We start from the raw sequence: 12,824 nt of genomic DNA on the forward strand, positions 1-12,824 counted from the left end.
CTTTACTTTTCTTAAAAATAACCTGTGGTTTATCTTCCAAAATGTGATTAAGAACGGGGTCTAATTTTAATACATTCCAATGTTTTCTCAAAATATTCTTTATTTTGAAATGCTGATTATTGTATTGTGTTACAAATTTAGGTTGATTACTTTTAATTGTATTTTTGTATTTGGGTACACTGGTCTTATTCAAAAGAGAATTTCTATCCATCATATCTACTTTCGCTTTACTTTCCTTAAGAAGGTCCATACTGTAACCCTTTTCTCTGAATTTATCTATTAGGATGTCTGATTCTTTATGATAATCTTCTGAAGTAGTGCAATTGCGTCTTATTCTTTGGAATTGACCCAAAGGAATATTGTTTTTCCACTGTCTCAAATGGCTACTTTTAATGTTTAGTAGACTATTTCTCTCAGTAGGTTTCCGGTAGTTTCTAACGGCTACTTTTTTAGTGGATGCATCGTGATAGAGAATAAGATCCAGAAAAGAAAGAGAGACAGGTGATTGTTCCAATGTGAAATTGAGGTTATATGTGTTGGTATTTATATAATTTAAAAAATCATCTATCCTATTTTGAGGACCTTGCCAGATGATGATAATATCATCTATGTACCGATGATATTTGGCAATGTCATCTTTAAATGGATTATTATTCCAAATAAGATGATCCTCAAAATGAGATACATATAAATTGGCATAGGATGGGGCGAAGGTTGTCCCCATCGCTGTGCCTTGATGTTGACGATAGTAGATGCCCTCAAATAAAAAATAATTATGATTTAAAATAAATGATATTCCTTCCAATAAAAATTCTATCTGTTTTTCTGCAAATTTATTCTTTCCCAACACATCTTTGATCGCTGCCAATCCTTTAGTATGGGGTATGCTTGTATAAAGGGAGGATATATCACACGTGATCCATATGTAATTATCGGCCCAAAGGGTGTCTTCATATTTATTTATCACGTCAATGGTGTCTCTGAGATAGGCTCTGGTGGATTTGACTATGGGTTGTAAATAGTTATCAATAAATTTGGATAGATTATCACACAGAGAGCCTATCCCAGAGACTATAGGTCTACCAGGGGGATTCAGTGAATCCTTATGGATTTTTGGCAGATGGTAAAAGCATGCAATTTTAGGTGCAACTTCATATAAATAATTATATTCATTGGTGTTTAAAATTCCCTCTAATTTAGCCAAGGATAAGAATTCAAACAATTCTTTTTTGTATTTTTCCGTTGGGTTAAAGGTTAACTTCTGATAAGTTTTAGAATCAGAGAGTAGGGTGTTAGCCTCTTTTAGGTAGTCGCACCTATTTTGTACGACAATGCCTCCCCCTTTGTCCGCCGCCCTAAAGACGACGTCTGTGCATTTACTAAGATTATTTAAGGCCGCTCTTTCTGCCTTTGTTAAATTGTCTCTTATATTTGAAACATATGGTACTGATTTGTGTGAAAGTGATTCTAAATCTTTACAAACTAGTTTGTTGAATATTTTGATATACTCAGATTGTGTGTGTTGGGGATAAAAAATCGATTTTCTTTTCAAATCACAGTGTTTTATGGGAAAATCTTCATCATCTTCATACATAGAGAAGTCTGCCCAGTCTGAGTTATCACTTGAAATATCATTACTTTGGATATTAATATTATTATCTAAGCTCATTATGGTATCCAATATCTGTAAATCATTCTGGTCTAATGTAGATCCAGATGAATATGCATCAGTATCTATTTGTTTGTAAAAATACCTTTTTAATGTGAGATGTGGAAGATGTCCGGGATATACTCAAACAGATGGAAGAATCTGGCATTATTAGAGAGTCCAGAAGTCCATATGCCTCACCCATAGTGGTAGTTAGGAAAAAGAATGGCACAGTCCGGCTCTGCATAGACTATCGGACTTTAAACAAAAGGACTGTGCCAGATCAATATACTCTGCCACGGATAGAAGATCTGCTAGATGCCCTTTCTGGAAGCCAGTGGTTCAGCGTTCTGGACTTGAGGTCTGGGTATTATCAGGTACCCATGAAGAAGGAGGATCAGGAAAAGACAGCTTTCATCTGTCCCTTGGGATTCTACGAGTTTACCAGGATGCCCCAAGGGGTCACTGGAGCTCCCGCCACCTTTCAAAGGCTGATGGAGAAGACTGTGGGGGATATGAATCCCAAAGAGTGCCTAGTCTATCTTGATGACCTCATAGTGTTTGGAAGGACACCAGAAGAGCACGAACAGCGATTGCTGAAGGTGTTGGATCGACTCCAAGCAGAGGGTCTGAAATTATCAATAGACAAATGTCGGTTTGCCCAGAACTCTGTTACATATGTAGGTCACATTGTTTCCGCACAAGGTGTGACAACTGACCCGACCAAAATTGAAGCGGTGATGAACTGGCCCAGGCCAGATAACATCAGTGAGCTGCGCTCATTTCTTGGATTCTGCGGTTACTACCGGAGGTTTGTGAAAGACTATTCAAAGATTGCTCGAGAGCTACACAACCTGTTAAAGACTACCTCTGCTATAGAGGGTGTTAAGGCGCCAAGTCCTAAAGACTCCTTCGGAAAGAAATGGACCTCAGGATGCGAAGAAGCCTTCTTAATCTTGAAGAAAAGACTCACAGAAGCTCCTGTATTGGCATATTCAGATCCTGAGAAACCATATGTGCTCCATGTTGATGCCAGTATGGAAGGCCTAGGGGCCGTATTGCATCAGAGCTACCCGGAAGGGTTAAGACCAGTGGCCTACATAAGTAGAAGTCTAACTGGTGCAGAGAAAAACTATCCGGTCCATAAGCTAGAATTCTTGGCGCTCAAGTGGGCAATTGTGGACAAGTTACATGACTATTTATATGGAGCAACATTCGAGGTAAGGACGGATAACAATCCGCTTACTTATATTCAAACAACAGCAAAGCTGGATGCCACAGGGCATAGGTGGCTGGCAGCATTGTCGAACTATAGTTTCAGCCTTAAATACAAGCCAGGCCCTAAGAATGTCAGTGCGGATGCTCTGTCCCGCAGACCTGGACTTCCTCCTCATGAAGAAAAGGAGGAATGGGAAGAAATCCCTGTGCCTGGGGTAGGAGCCCTGTGCCAAACATATGTAGTGGCTGAGAGGCAGGATGAGTTCTCTGAACTCAGAGGAATAGACTCCATATGTCACTCCCCAGAAGCCGTACCAGAGGTATTCTGTGCTCCTGCAATGCTCCAACAGTGGTCTCACATAACCAATGAAGACAAGAAGAAAGCCCAGTCACAGGACTGGTATATAGGGACAGTCCTCAAGGCAATGAGAGCCAAGAACCCTAAATTACTGAGCTCCCTTCCCATTGGACAAAGAGATTTGTACCGGAGAGAATGGAGTAAACTACATCTAGAAGATGGAATCCTTTATAGAATTATAAAATACCATGACCACCCTGGTCGAAAGCAGCTAGTGTTACCTCATAGATATCGGGGAATGGTCCTAAGAGCCCTCCATGATCAACATGGGCATCTTGGGGTAGACAAGACCTATGGCCTGGTACAAGACCGGTTCTATTGGCCTCGCATGAGAGAACATGTTGAACATTATGTGAAGACCTGCAGAAGATGTATTCAGAGAAAGACTCTGCCTGTGAGAGCTGCCCCTATGGGCCACCTGAGAAGTACAGGACCCCTGGATCTTGTGTGCATGGACTATCTATGTATTGAGAATGATACTACCGGAATTGGGAATGTTCTGGTAGTAACAGACCATTTCACCAGATACGCTCAGGCTTTTCCCACTAAAGACCAGAAGGCTGTGACCGTAGCCAAGGTCCTCTGGCAGAAATATTTTATGCACTACGGTCTGCCCAATCGAATACATTCTGATCAAGGTAGAGACTTTGAGAGTAAGCTGATCAAAGAACTGTTGGATATGTTGCAGGTTCACAAGTCCAGAACAACACCCTACCACCCTGAGGGTGATGCCCAGCCTGAGCGTTTTAATAGGACACTCCTAGACATGCTCGGGACTCTGAAACAAGTGGAGAAGCGGTCCTGGAGTAAGCATGTAGAAGCCATGGTCCACGCATATAATTGCACAAGGCATGAGTCTACAGGATTCTCACCCTATTTCCTAATGTTTGGAAGGGAAGCCAGACTACCGATAGATGTCCGGTTGGGGGTGTCCCCAGATGGGACAAAGTCAGACTCTCACTTCCAGTATGTGAGGACCCTCAGACAAAACCTTCACAGTGCCTACGAGTTGGCCACTCAAGCTGCGGCAAAAATGGAGGAACGCAACAAAAGAAGATACGATACCAAAGTGAAGCATCGGGAAGTCCAAGCGGGAGATAAGGTTCTCCTCCGGAATCTAGGGGTACCTGGGAAACACAAATTAGCAGACAGATGGAAGGATACAGTATTTGAAGTTGTGTCTAAGCTAAAGGGGCTGCCAGTGTATAATATAAAAGGCCCAGAAGGCCGGATCAAAGCTTGGCATAGGAACCATCTACTACCAATAGCCTATATCGATGAAGAGGAAGGGAGTAGTAGTGAATGGGAGAAAAGCACAACGGAGAGTCCTGAAAATGAGGCAGTAGAGACTCCAGAAGCTCTTAGTGCTGAGGATCAATGGTGGTCTCCTCCTGCTGTGGAAACACAGCGCTTTCCTTCCTCTCCTCCGTTAGCCTCCTCTACATTGAATCCCAACAGCCCCAACTTTGTGCCTGGGACCCCAAAAAGAGACTCTTGTATCATGGGAGAGCCAGGGTCTCAAGCATCTGGTGATCTCCCCACCCAAGTGGCCAGAGCTGAAGATTCCCAGGCACATTCTGGACTTCCTCAGAGAGAACAGAGACTGGGTACTAGAATACGACAGCCTCCCAGGGTTCTTACTTACGATCAAGTCGGAGAACCCAGTTATGTACATATGCCCCAGGTACAGTCTAAAATGGTTGATTTTCTGTATGCGGTTGCGGACATTATGAATGTTGGAACCCCTCTGTACTAGAATAAACTGTAAGATAGTTAACATTTGTTTATAGGACTGTTAGTGCATTTATTATTATTTATATGTTTTGTTTTTTCAATTACCTCTTGGTGGAACCTTGCCAGTGGAAGGCAAGGATTTTACGAGGGGGAGAATGTAGCCCTTCCTGTTGAACATTTTCCTGTGAACTTTTGCACCTGTATACAATCTGCAGGAGATGTTGCCTAGGCAACTATTAGACTGGTTGGTCATGTGATCAAGTGAAACTGAAAGAAGAGTGTAAGACACAGGAGGAAGCAGACATGTCAGAGCAGTGAAGGTGTGTGTGAGGCCTGGCTGTGAGAGAGCTGCAGACTTCATCTTGTAAAGTAACAGCATTCCTCTGCTGATTTAGTGTATGCTGCCAGCTGCAGTCTGACCCTGTTAGAGAGCTGCAGACTTCATCTTGTAAAGTAACAGCATTCCTCTGCTGATTTAGTGTTTGCTGCCAGCTGCAGTCTGACCCTGTGAGAGAGCTGTGGAGAAGAATGCAGACAAAGTAAATGACTGGCAGACCTTGGAGTTTTCTTTCAGCCTGTTTAGTGGTAAGAAGTATCCTCTCTCCTTGTCATACTAACATGGCATTCTGTCCATCACATAAACTTATAAACTGCTCTTCCTGTGGATTGCAGTTTCCTATGAGCTGTAACTGTTTAAATGCATGTGGATTACCTTAAAGGGCCCCAACACTTCTGTGCACCAACTGGTACCCATCAGCCATTAGGGAGAAGTCTGAGGGTGGGTTCGCAGGTGGTTTGGGAGGGTGCTGGGCCTGGTTAGAGAGAGTTGGTGTGTTAGTTAGTCACTGTATTTCTTGCCTTATTTTTATTTACCATAATCCTTTAATACATGTTCATACTGTTTTACTGTTATTACTGTGTGTGTTGTAGTTATTTATTATGTTCCTGTCTGGGAAACCCATTCTTGCCCTGGATGCCCAGTCAGGTGGAGGCACTGCCACAGTCATGTACCCCAACTCCCAGGTAGCGGAGACTCAGGATCAGCCTGCAGAGCACATGGAGGTAGCTGGGGTAAAGACCCACAGGGGTAATTGTGGGCCTAGGCCAAACCCCGTTACACAGATGTCAGATTTGTCTTGTGTTTTTTTTTCTTCGAATCCAGTTAAATGCCTGGGGACAAGAATGAAATGACGCCCCCCCTAAATAGTAACATTACTGAATAGCAAATCAACCTGCTAGCCTAGCCACTGGTTTTACTAAGCCTGCTTACCTGCATGCAGCCAATGCTTTTACACAATTGCGCAATAAGTGGGAAGGAATTTCGGATAGAGAGGCCCTTGTCTCACCTTGATCGTCTCCCCTGACCAGTTCTTTCTTTGCTCATGATGAGGTTATGCTGCAGGGAGCCTGCGTCTTCCCCCAGAAATATGTATAGAAATATGTATTTTTTAATAAATAGAACATATTCTGCTATGTGCAGAACATTGGAATGTGAACTATTCATATTTTCATGTCGGGTTAGCGCATGCAAGTATATGATTTTGGGTTAGCATGCGAGTCAGATATTAGTTTTCTTTTACTTTTTTTCTCCATTCATTTCTATGAGGGAAGAGGGTATCTTTTGTGTGGCAGTCTAATTGCACTAGAAGTAAGCTGTTTTGCATGCGTCGGGTTAGCGCGAGCACAACAACGTTTTACTTTCAACTCAAAATTCCAGTGCAATCTGACGCATGCAAAATAGTTTACTTCTAGCGCAATTAGCGTTCTAGCGGAAGTGCTAAATAGCGCTCCACTTCTAATCTGGGCCTTTATCAATCAATGCCTTTTGGGAACCTAGCATTAACTCTTTACACTTGCTATTGTGCTTTCTGAAAAATGCTATAGAGATCAAACAAATGAGATTAAGGTAAGGCTTAATAAATGGGAGACAAAGAGTTAGAGCTAATATAAATAGCAAGGGGTGTAAGCAGTCAAAGAAGTGTGTGTTAATATTGTGCTAGATTACATGTAGCACGCTACCTTCTGCAAGCAAGTTCTATAGTTGTTGTTTGCTCGTATTACAAGTTGAACGTAAACGTGAGAACACAATTGCGATTTTTGCTTGAAAGCTTAGAGCTACTGACAACCTTGCATAAAGGGTAGTGCAATATTAAAAAGTTGCACCAAATACAACATAAATCAATTTAAAATTACAGTGACACTCATATAAACAAATACCTGATAAAAATTCATATAAATATTTTAAAAAAGGACTCAAAGGTATGTGGTAAATGATACAAAGGACTATTTTGTATATATACATACATATGCATGCATAAATGTGTGTTTATGTGTGTATATATATATATATATATATATATATATATATATATATATATATACACACAGGTATATATACTCACTTTGATTGGATTAGCCGTGTTAGTCCAGAGATTTAGATATCAAAATAATAGTATTGCATTGAGCAATGATACTTTTTTTATTGGACTAACTATATATTTATAAGTTGACAAGCTTTCGGAAGAGTTCCTTCCTTTATCAAGTCTAAAGCAATACACAATATTATTTATCAGGTATATATATATATATATATATACTGCATATATATGTATAGATTATACTTGTGCGTGGCGGAAATATTTGTTTTAGTTCGTTTCAGACCAATTTAGATTTTTTAAATTTCGTTGTATGATCGATTCGAATTCGGATAAATTCGAATGTATTTGTTTCGGATTCATTCGGATTTGAATAAATTCGGATGTATTTGGATGTATTCGGTTCGGATTCCATTTGTAGATTCGGAAGTTCGGTATGTGTTAGGTGGGATGTGCTGTGTATTACACTAGTATTATGTACTGTATATAATGTGTAACCCATCTGAATCAACATAAGTACCAACCTCAAAGGTACTAGCTGCACAGAACTAGCAGAGGTATATAACCTAATATACAGTACATAATACTAGTGTAATACACAGCACATCCCACCTAAGTACCAGCCTCACAGGTACCATCTACACATTATGCACAGAGCTAGCAGAGGTATATAACCTAATATACAGTACATAATACTAGTGTAATACACAGCACATCCCACCTAAGTACCAACCTCACAGGTACCAGCTACATAATATGCACTGCACAGAGTTAGCAGAGTAATATAACCTAATATACTGTACAATACTAGTGTAATTGTGATTAGTCCATGGCCATTCGAATGTAACAAACTTATACGCATTTATTTATTACAAGTGCATTCGGATAAGTTTAGTTTCGTTGCTAGGGTAATTCGGAAGCTCTGAATTTGACAAATTTGTCCGAATTTTGATTCAGAACGAAACAAAACGCACATGTCTAGTATAGATGTGTGTACAAATGTATTTATGTGTTTAACTGTATATTTACTGTACATGTTTAACATTCCATGTTCATCACTTACAGGGAAATGTTCTTTTTATTCTAAATACATATTTCTGTTTTATCTATATACCTATACCTGTATATCTATTCCAAAAGCTACATAGGTATAGTTATCTATTTTACATTAACATTATCAGATATACATAGAAATATACATTAAATATTAAAAAGTAATCTTTTTCTATGTGAAGAATTTGTGTATCGCGCTTTGTGTTTTGTGCTTTAGGTCTAACGTGGTGTCAGGTTAGAGCACAAGAAGAAATGCTAATCTCAAAGTGCATTTTTGAAATATTACATATAAAATATTAAAAAGTATTAATAATAATGATTACAATTATTATGCATACTGTAGAATATTCTAAATAATATATCTATATATTGCTACTGTATGTATAATTTTTAAAAATATTATTTTTTTAATATTTTTAAATTTCAAATTTCAAAAGCGTGCTTTGAGATTAGCAATTCTTCGTGTTTGCTAACCCAAAATATATTTCTATTCAATTGAGATAATGTTAATGTAAAATAGATATATGGAGCTATGTATCTATTGGAATGTATAGGAATATAAATCTATAGGAATGGATGTACAGGTATAGGTATGTACAGATATATATATATATATACACACACATATAGTATATATATATGTATATACATGTATTTACATTAAAAATTACATTGTTCTGTATTTGAAGAACATTGGAATGTGAAATATGAATAAATCCTGTTGGGTTAGTGCGCGAGCGATAAGTGTTAAAGGGATAGTCTAGTCAAAATTAAACTTTCATGATTTAGATAGAGCATGTAATTTTAAGCAACTCTCTAATTTACTCCTATTATCATTTTTTCTTCGTTCTCTTGGTATCTTTATTTGAATGTAAGCGTATGAGCCGGGCCATTTTTGGTTCAGAACCTGGGTAGCGCTTGCTGATTGCTGTTCACCGCCTCAGAGGTAGCGGACCAGTTGAGAAGCAGCAGTCCTAAGACCGTTGCTTTTTAACTGCTGTTTCCGGCGAGGCTGAAGGCTAAAACAGCTGAATTGGGCAGATTTACCTCTTGTTAAATCGGCCCCTTAGACACCAATCAGCAAGTGCTACCCAGGTTCTGAACAAAAAAATGGGCCGGCTCCTATGCTTAAATTACTGATTTTTCAAAAAAAAGATACCAAGAGAACAAAAAAAAATGATAATAGGAGTAAATTAGAAAGTTATTTAAAATTGCTGCTCTACCTGAATCATGAAAGTTTAATTTTGACTAAACTATTCCTTTAAGTTTTTTCTTACTCATTCTACATTGAATGGAATGAATTAGTGTTGTTTTGAATCTCTTTCTTCTTTCCCCAAGAGGTGTCCATTTGCTGTGACCGTTAAAGCAATTCCCTCTGCCGTGTCTTCAGTATGAATTTTTGCTAACAAGCATTTAATCTGTAATTCCAGTATCTAACAGATTCACAAGGGCAAGGGTAGTGATTTAGCTCTCTTACCCAAGGAGGAACTAAAGCACCAATCAGTTGGCACAGAATATGCAGATTTGCACCTGGGTTAGCATTGCAGCCTCCCAGAAAAGCCTAAAACTGTCAATTGATCCTACCCATGTACTGCTTGAGCGATATACAGATATTGAAAAAAAGAGCATTTTTACAGTAGAATATAAAATTCACAAGAAAATGCTGTCCATGGTACTGAAATCATGTCAATAGCTATAGCATATGTAAGTCAGGTGGCCCTTCCAAGTAACTTACTAGAGTACGCTCGCTTTACAACAAGGACATACATATTTGCTTAAAATACTGTACTCAGGGGCATTACTAGGAAACATAAGAACTTAAAGGGACAGCCTGCTCTAGAATTGTTATTGTTTAAAAAGATAGATATTCCCTTTATTACCCATTCCCCAGTTTTTCATACCCAACACAGTTATATTAATATACTTTTTACCTCTGTGATTACCTTGTATCTAAACCTCTGCTTACTGCTCCTTATCTCAGTTATATTAATATACTTTTTACCTCTGTGATTACCTTGTATCTAAACCTCTGCTGACTGCTCCTTATCTCAGTTATATTAGTATACTTTTTACCTCTGTGATTACTTTGTATCTAAGCCTCTGCAAACTGCCCCTTTATGTCAGTTCATTTGACAGACTTGCATTTTAGTCAATCAGTGCTGACGCCTAGGTAACTCCACCGGCGTGAGCACAATGTTATCTATATGACTAACATGAACTAACACTGTCTAGCTGTTAAAATTATTTAAAAATGCCCTGAGATATGAGGCGGCCTTCAAGGGCTTAGGAATTATCATATGAGCCTACCTAAGTTTAGCTTTCAACTAAGAATACCAAGAGAACCAAGCAAATTTGTTGATAAAAGTAAATTGGAAAGTTGTCTAAAATGACATGCCCTATATGAATCATGAACGTTTATTTTGAATAGACTGCCCCTTGAACATCAATTCCACGAACCAGTTTGACTAATTTTCTGTACTCTGTGGTATTACACAGGTACTGAAGGGCGATTCTACAGACAAGTTGTCACATATCAGCCTATGATTGTGCTAGTGGACATGATCCGAAATTGCAGATCATGTCCGCTGCACATCAATAAATGCCGACAGCATGCGCTCTCAGCATTTATCATTGCACCAGCAGTTCTTGCGAACTGCTGGTGCAATACCGCCCCCTGCAGATTTGCGGCCAATCAGCCACTAGCAGGGGGTGTCAATCAACCCAAATTATATGATCGGGTTGATTTCTGGTGATGTCTGTCCGCCGCCTCAGCGCAGACAGACAAGTTATGGAGCAGTGGTCTTTAGATTGCTCCTTCCTAACCTCTGTTTCCAGCAAGCCTTCTGACTCACCGGAAACACGCGGCATCAAGCTCCGTACAGAGCTTGATAAATATGCCCCATATTCTGTACTCAGGGGCATTACTAGGGAACACAGGTACTGAAGGGCAATTGTACAGATACATTGTAACATATTCTGTACTCAGGGGCATTACTTGGGAACACAGGTACTGAAGGGCAATTGTACAGATACATTGTCACATATTCTGTACTCAGGGGCATTACTAGGGAACACAGGTGCTGAAGGGCAATTGTACAGATATATTGTCACATATTCTGTACTCAGGGGCATTACTAGGGAACACAGGTACTGAAGAGCAATTGTACAGATACATTGTCACATATTCTGTACTCAGGTGCATTACTAGGGAACACACGTACTGAAGGGCAATTGTACAGATACATTGTCACATATTCTGTACTCAGGGGCATTACTAGGGAACACAGGTACTGAAGAGCAATTGTACAGATACATTGTCACATATTCTGTACTCAGGTGCATTACTAGGGAACACAGGTACTGAAGGGCAATTGTACAGATACATTGTCACATATTCTTTACTCAGGGGCATTACTAGGGAACACAGGTACTGAAGGGCAATTGTACAAATAAATTGTCACATATTCTGTACTCAGGGGCATTACTAGGGAACACAGGTACTGAATGGCAATTGTACAAATAAATTGTTACATATTCTGTACTCAGGGGCATTACTAGAGAACACAGGTATTGAAGGGCAATTGTACAAATAAATTGTTACATATTCTGTACTCAGGGGCATTACTAGAGAACACAGGTACTGGAGGCAATTGTACAAATAAATTGTCACATACTCTGTGCTCAGGGGCATTACTAGGGAACACATGTACTAAAGGGCAATTGTACAAATAAATTGTCACATATTCTGTACTCTGGGGCAATACTAGAGAACACAGGTACTGTAGGGCAATTCTACAAAAAAGTTGTCTCATGTTCTGTACTCAGGGGCATTGCTAGTGGGAACACAGGTGCTGAAGAGCAATTGTACAGATACATTGTCACATATTCTGTACTCAGGGGCATTACTAGGGAACACAGGTACTGAAGGGCAATTGTACAGATACATTGTCATATATTTTGTACTCAGGGGCATTACTAGGGAACACAGGTACTGAAGGGCAATTGTACAGATACATTGTCACATATTCTGTACTCAGGGGCATTACTAGGGAACACAGGTGCTGAAGGGCAATTGTACAGATATATTGTCACATATTCTGTACTCAGGGGCATTACTAGGGAACACAGGTACTGAATGGCAATTCTACAGATACATTGTCATATATTTTGTACTCAGGGGCATTACTAGGGAACACAGGTACTGAAGGGCAATTGTACATATACATTGTCACATATTCTGTACTCAGGGGCATTACTAGGGAACACAGGTACTGAAGGGCAATTGTACAGATACATTGTCATATATTTTGTACTCAGGGGCATTACTAGAGAACACAGGTACTGAAGGGCAATTGTACAGATACATTGTCACATATTCTGTACTCAGGGGCATTACTAGTGGGAACACAGGTGCTGAAGGGCAATTCTACAAAACAGT

This window comes from Bombina bombina, chromosome 11, assembly GCF_027579735.1.
Source record: "Bombina bombina isolate aBomBom1 chromosome 11, aBomBom1.pri, whole genome shotgun sequence".
Lineage (NCBI taxonomy): Eukaryota > Metazoa > Chordata > Amphibia > Anura > Bombinatoridae > Bombina > Bombina bombina.